Raw genomic sequence first — 7,454 nt, 5'->3', positions numbered from 1 at the left:
TTCAAAGTGTCAGAAATGGATAACAAAACAGCTATTTTCAATGACTACTTAATTTTGTCCAGCTTTAACATCGGTATCGATATCGGTTATCGGCTACATGAGTTTTAAAATATCGGCACATCGTGCATCCCTACTAAGGCTCCGAAAATGTCCAAGAAAAAAATTATAATGTTAGTTCCTATTCGTCTCATGCATCTCCTTACATTGACAAGAAACAGAGTATGGAGTAAAGTTTGTTCCAATATTCTTTCAAGCAAAGTACAAATTTTGTAAATGGGGAAAACAAAAAACAAAAAACAAAAAAAACACTACATTTTTGCACCAGAAATATGAGCAAAATGCAGTCCAGAAATATAACTAGAAAACTTAATAAATGAAAGTACCTTGGATGTTTTCTCAGATTTGGTTTTCTTCCAGTTATTTTTTTTTTCTTAATTTTAAATTTTTAAGAGTTTTACAAATTGCATTCTTTTCCAATTGTGTTTTAAGCATAACAATCTATTTATTTCAGGGGGCATCTTTTGCATGGATGTTAGTGTTTGGATTGTTATAAAGTAAAGAGATGGGGATCTGTAAAGTGTACTTAGTATACTTCAATCTGAATAACAAAGGTGAATAAAAAATATGTTAAATATAAATAAAGTAAAAAAATTGACTAAAATAAAATTACTGTTTAGTTTTTTCTTTATTAGGAAGTTTCATTTCTGGATTGCAGTTTTCTCATATTTATGTTTACAAAATATGTTCTTTGCTTGCAACAATAATGGAAGAAAATGTACTTGATACAAAGCACCTCATTATGTTCAAATATTCTATTTAATCTGGTATCAGGCTAATTCAACAATAAATGGGTTAAAAAGGCTAAAGCTCGTTAAGTTGAAGGATACAGAAGCTACCGCACTGAATCAGGGATAGTAGGAGTTAACAGACAATTATTTTCCCATGAATCGATTAAAAATCGGATAGCAAGAGGTCTCTTAAAGAAGACTTTTTACGAAATCAAACCTGGTGAATCCAAAACTTTTCTACTTGAGGAGCTCTAGATAGAGCATACTGACAGACAAAAACAATTTTTAATCTTAAAAAACAAAATATTTGTACATTTATTTTACCATCTTGGTATAATTGCTGCTCTAAATAGTACCTTCTGTCAGCTAAAGACACGTTTCAGACTCTCTACACTCCAGTTAATCAATATCTAAATTAGTTGACGATTATTTCAATAATCGATTCATCACGTTTAATCTAATGAATTCTTTCAGCCCTGGAAACAAAAGTTTCCAATAAACCTGTGGAACAGTAGGGTAGCAGGGTAGCAGGAATAAACAACATTCAGACATTTACAAACTACACAAACTGGTCATTTGAAGGAAATTCACTGGATTTCATTCCAGGTTATCAGCATAAAGGGGCGTTAGCATGTAGAGAGCGTAGAAGTTTCTCAGTGATGTTTTATATAAAGGATGATGAAGGGGAGATGATGTTAAAAACCAGTGGGCACTTAGGTATAGTGAGGATGATGATGATGTCAGATGACTTCAAATCTAAATGCAGGCATCCTTAAACAGCAGCGTTCCTCCACGTAGGACAGCACCCATATGCAGTTAGCAGTATGATGGTCCAGACTCACAGGAAGGTGAGCAGTTTGGGAAGTTCTGCTCATGAAGGATGGTGGGTCTGGCTTTTAGTCAAGCTTGATGAAGGTGAAGTAAATGACACACAAAGAGCCTGTGTGGTGTACCTGGAAGGCCAGTTGATGAGGGAGTGGGTATCACCCTCAGCGTCAGTCTGGAGGAACCAATCATTGCTAAGAGTCGCTGTCGCACTGCTCCAGAGAAAACCCAGTGGAGGAACATGAGTGAGTGACCAGGTGTGGGATTGAGGAACAGTCTTCATGAACACAAACACCAGTACGTTTCAAAATGAGCCTGGCCACCAGCAGCTTCTAGAAAAACTCAGCTTGGATACAGAGTTCACCGCTTCAATGGTTTAGGAGGAGACCTTATCCACAATAAAAAAAAGATGTTAAATAAGGAGCTGCAGCCTCCATGTTTAAGATACTTTGCGCAGATTTGGAGAAACGTTGCCTGAAATAAAGCTTCACTGGGTTCCATAACCAATTCTAATGCTAAACCATCTACAGCCGTTTTAACTGGGGAATTATTATACCGTAACATATTAATGCATAGGGGTGAATAATTCTGCCAAAATTTGAAATCCAGATTTTTTTTTTTTGCAACCAATATTGTGATTTTATTTGTTTTTCTCCCACACTAACCACATGCATGTAGAGGTTTATCTCCACTACTACAACAGTTTTATTACTTTTGAAACGTTCTGTTACTGCAAAACCTTCTCAACTTCCCATTAAATATTGTTTACTGGGCTCATTTTCCCTATATTCAATTTAGTGGTGAAGCAAAAAAAATAAGTATATAAAAATGTGCTTTTTGTTTTGCTATATAGGGAAGCGCGTTGCATTCACCAAAGAAAACATAAATCTGACAGCCTGTCTCATAATTAGATTCTCATAATTACGAAATCGGAGTCTCGTAATTATGAGAAAAATAATCTCATTTTTATGAGAAAAAAAAAATCGCATTTTGAGATTAGGATTGTGAGATTCTTTCTCATAATTACGAAATCGGAACCTCGTAATTATGAGAAAAAAATGTCATTTATGAGAAAAAAATTGCATGTTGAGATTAGGATTATGAGATTCTTTCTCGTAATTACAAAATCGGAAACCTCGTAATTATGAGGAAAAAAATCTCATATTTATGAGAAAAAAAATCGCATGTTGAGATTAGGATTATGAGATTCTTTCTAATAATAATTACGAAATCGGAATCTCGTAATAATGAGAAAAAAAAATCTAATTTATAAGAAAAAAATCGCATGTTGAGATTAGGATTATGAGATTCTTTCTCATAATTACGAAATCAGAACCTCGTAATTATGAAAAAAATAATCTCATTTATAAGAAAAATGTGTATGTTGAGATTCGGATTATGAGATTCTTTCTCATAGTTACAAAATCGGAACCTCGTAATAATGAGAAAAATAATCTCATGTTTATGAGAAAAAAAAAATCGCATGTTGAGATTAGGATTATCAGATTCTTTCTCATAATTACGAAATCGGAACCTCGTAATTATGAGAAAGAAATCTCATAATTATGAGAAAAAAATCGCATGTTGAGATTAGGATTATGAGATTCTTTCTCATAATTACGAAATCGGAACCTCGTAATTATGAGAAAAATAATCTCATATTTATGAGAAAAAAAATCGCATGTTGAGATCAGGATTATGAGATTCTTTCTCATAATTACGAAATCGGAACCTCGTAATTATGAAAAAAAATCTCATATTTATTAGAAAAATCGCATGTTGAGATTAGGATTATGAGATTCTTTCTCATAATTACGTAATCGGAACCTCATAATTATGAGAAAAAAATCTCATAATCCTAATCTCAACATGCGATTTTTTTCTCATAATTATGAGATTCCGATTTCGTAATTATGGGAAAAAAATCTCATAATCCTAATCTCAACATGAGATTGTTGTCTCATAATTACAAGATAATATGTCATATATAGGAGATCAGAAGGACTCATTGTTGAGCTTCGTGAAACGTGAACAATGAGTGGGTTGTCGGATTTAATCTGCTTTTATTTCCTTTTAGGTATGCGACACTGGGAAATACCGAGTTTCCACAATGTGGATGATTAGTTTGTCAGCATTGCGCAGTAAGTCCTTAGAATTGTTAAGGCAAAAAAGCCTGGAAGTGGCTCCGTTCCTGCAGGAGCATATAAACCAGCACGGGATGCTTTATAGCGATAAATTAAATAATCTGAAATGCATTTCAGCTGGTTTGGTGGTGTAAAAAAGAACTGTCTGCCGATACCTTCTCAAAATCCTAGATCCTCATGGAGTACAGCTGAAGCTTCAGAATTGTTTAAAACGACCAGGTCCCAACTTCATGCAGGATGTCGATATATATGAAAGACTAAAACCAAATGGAATCTGTATTAATGGAGCTGTTTAAGGATTTTCGCATATGGTAATATGGCTGCATGATTACTCCACAAGTAGTAATCACAGGGTTATAGCTGGGTATTTTATTGATGAAGTGGAAAACAGGAGCGAAACTCCAGCGTCTATCAGGTCAGACCTCGGTACAGAGAACTGCTCAGTGGAACAGATTTGAATATCCTTATCTAATTCTAATTATGAAGACCATGAAGCTAAGAGATGCTTCATTACTGACTCAAGTAATCATTACCAAATATGTAGATCAGTATCTTGTAATTAGGAGATCTTTAACCATAATTACGAGATACTGATCTGGTAATTATGAGATAAGCTGTTTGATTTTTCTTTGGTGAATGCAATAATCTTCCGTAGCTATACCATTTTGCTTCATAGTTTTTTATTGTTGGTTTCAATTTAAAAGAAATGATTGGCTGAATGATACACGCCGTCATGCTAGTTTGTTTTCCTTTCTCTCCCGTTCTGACGTCTCGCTCTCTTCCTGGTTTTTCTACTATATGACCTGGGATGTATTCAGAATCAGAAATACTTTCATAATCCCAGAGGGAAATTGCGGTGGTATTCACACCACTCCAGGGTTTTGATCAATTCCTCAGGGTTTGGTGTAAAAATATCAATTTCCTCAGGTTCAGTTTCAAACCAAACATCCAAAAAGGAGGGAATTTTCTTCCATTAATGTTGCAAGCAAAGACATTTGGTCATTTAAATTTTGATTTTGAACTGCAATCCAGAAATGAAACTTTGAAAAATGTTTTGTTCTTTAAAGAAATTCAAGTGGTTTTGAGAGTAAACTTGCATTTTTTTCAGATTATTGTTTTCAATTCATTTTTTTATGTTAACAGATTGTAAATTTGCAATTTTTTATTGTAACTAATGTCCATGCAAACCAATAGAAAAGCCTCTTTGCTCCTCAGAGGAAGGCCCAACCCAGAAGTGAGGAGAATGTGATCTGTAAGACGATTTTCAAAAGTATAAAATCTGTAAAACTCAACCTGAAAAGCAGAAGTAAAATAAATATATAGTAAAAATTAAAATTGATTAAAATAAAAACATCAGAAAAAAATGTATTTTTTGGTAAATAATAAAATTGCTTAAAACATTTATTTCAAAAATCTAAGAAATCAGTTACTCTCAAGATTTTGGTTTATTTAAGAAGTTTTATTTCTAGTTTGCAGTTTTTTTTTTCAAATTTCCATTTACAAATCATGTTCTTTGTTTGAAACAACAATAGAATAAAATTCTCTCCATAGCTTTTAACGTTAGCGCCACAGATCCAGAGCAAGGAGGCTAAACTCCGTTTCTTTCTGGTTTAGATCAACCCCAGCTGTGGGTCAGAGGTGTGACGGCGGACTCGTACCGAGCCTCCCTGCACCAAAGCAACTTGCTTCCTGGCCAAGTTTTGAAACCTGAGACGGACAATAAGGAACGTAGCGAGGGGTTAGCAGGACACACGTCGAGATGGATGGGCAGTGACAGCCTGGTTGTGTGTAGAATCAAGGAATGCTTCTTCATAACCGCACATAGCGGGAGGGGGATGTAGGCTGGTGAAGGTTTGGAAAGGGTCAGGGTGACCTTACAGAGCTTTAGGACCTTTGAAGGGTTTCACAAATTCCTTCTACACTCCGTCTGCATGGAAAGTCAACCTGATCCAATTCAAAACTCTTTTTTTAAAACAAGCAGCAAAATGAGCTGACTGCTACAGATCTATTCCCTGGATGAAAAGCAAACGTTGGGCTAGTGAGTCAAAGCAAAACAAAAACAGAAAGTGAGGCGAAGGTTAAATCTAGTCTCTTGAGAAAGACGCGGAATCAAAGGATGGATGCTATGCATGAAAAAGCAGATATTAACTTTCATAGCTCGAATATAAAAGCAGAGGCTGGCATCATCCCAACAGCTGGGAAAACTTCAGCAGCCTCCCTTTATGAGGATTTAACTTTACTAAGTTAAATAAAACTGTAACACATGCCAGTAATAGGGTTGGATGATATAAGGGGAAAAAAAGCATACTGATAAAATCTAATTCATTTGGATTAACAAAGATAATTATTACAAAATATTCAAAACCTAAATTTAAACTCAGCCATAGTCATTTATGCTATTTTTTTATGAGATACTTCTAACAAAGAACACACAAAAAAACAAAATTCTAATGATCAATGTTTTTGTTTTCTTTCTTCTCCCACACTTTTTACATTTGATCACTGCTGCACTCTAAAGAAATGTCATGAAAGCAGTAAACAAACAAAATTTCGTTTTGTATCCACTCTGAATACAAAATGAAAATAAAAGTTGTCCAAGTCTGATTAAATATTTATTTCAACTTTCTTTTAAGAAAAATATTTCAACCTGAGATGCCTTGATGTCAGTAAATACTGAAAAAATAAGAATAGCCTGAAGTGACATAAAAATCACCTAAATATTTAAACAATCCTTTGAGCAAAATAAATATTACAAACAAAATAAAAAAATGGAGTTTGTTTAGGAGGGAATACCAGCCTGCGGTAGTGAAAACGTGGTAGCTACCATGTGAATAGCATCCTGCAACTTTTAGATCCAACCATGGTCTAACACACCTGATTCAGGTGTGTCTTTTGTTTCCTCAGTATTTAGCAATCCTTCCTTTAGTGAAAGACTTTTACACCCTATTTGTAAAAAGGAGCTCTGTCGCAGGTTCTTCATCCCTGCTGCCATTAGACAATACAAAAAAAAAAAAAATTAATAAAAATAAATACATATATATATATATATGGGGTGTAAATCACATCCATCATGGCGATTCGATTTAGTATCATTTCCTGACCCAACGATTCGATTCTTTTCAATACTCAATACACCACGATACGACCACGCTTCAATATTTAGCATAAATCAAAAATGTCTGTGTTAGGCTCACTGCAACAAACTGCTGTAAGAGTATAACCAGGAAGCGAGGTAGGAGGGCAAAGTTTAGCGCCACCGCGGCATGGGAGGGAGAATTACATCCAGGAACAAATGGATAAAAATGGACCGGAGGAAAAAAAAACAAAAAACAATCGATTATCTTGCGGACGTATCGATGCATCGATACAAAACGATTATTATTTACATCCCTAATATATATATATATATATATATATACAGTATATATCAATCCGTGTAAACACCCTGAGCAATAACCCTGTATAATGATCGTACAAAAAAAAAAAAAAGCTGTTATATGTGGAAGCTCTGTATATACTGCATATATCCCATGCATCTTTTTCTTAAGCATAAATCAACTCAACCTTTAGCTAAGCAGCACTTTTGGGTATTTTTAATCTCATCCCTTTTCCTCTGAAAGAGGTGCCAACTGTAGCACATTAGATGAAACATCTTCACATGTTCTGTAAAGATGACCCTTTGTAACAGTGTGTGTGT

At 34.5% G+C, this 7,454-nt stretch overlaps 1 protein-coding gene across 1 annotated transcript in view; it reads right to left on the bottom strand.

The window, feature by feature from the left end:
• svil (supervillin) overlaps window positions 1-7,454 on the bottom strand; it is an 86,059-nt gene that overhangs the window by 74,091 nt on the left and 4,514 nt on the right. The gene's annotated exons all lie outside the window — the stretch shown is intronic.

Source organism: Cyprinodon variegatus, unplaced genomic scaffold (genome assembly GCF_000732505.1).
Source record: "Cyprinodon variegatus isolate N-32 unplaced genomic scaffold, C_variegatus-1.0 Scaffold120, whole genome shotgun sequence".
Classification (NCBI taxonomy): Eukaryota; Metazoa; Chordata; class Actinopteri; order Cyprinodontiformes; family Cyprinodontidae; genus Cyprinodon; species Cyprinodon variegatus.
This window is presented reverse-complemented; position numbering and strand designations above follow the sequence as displayed.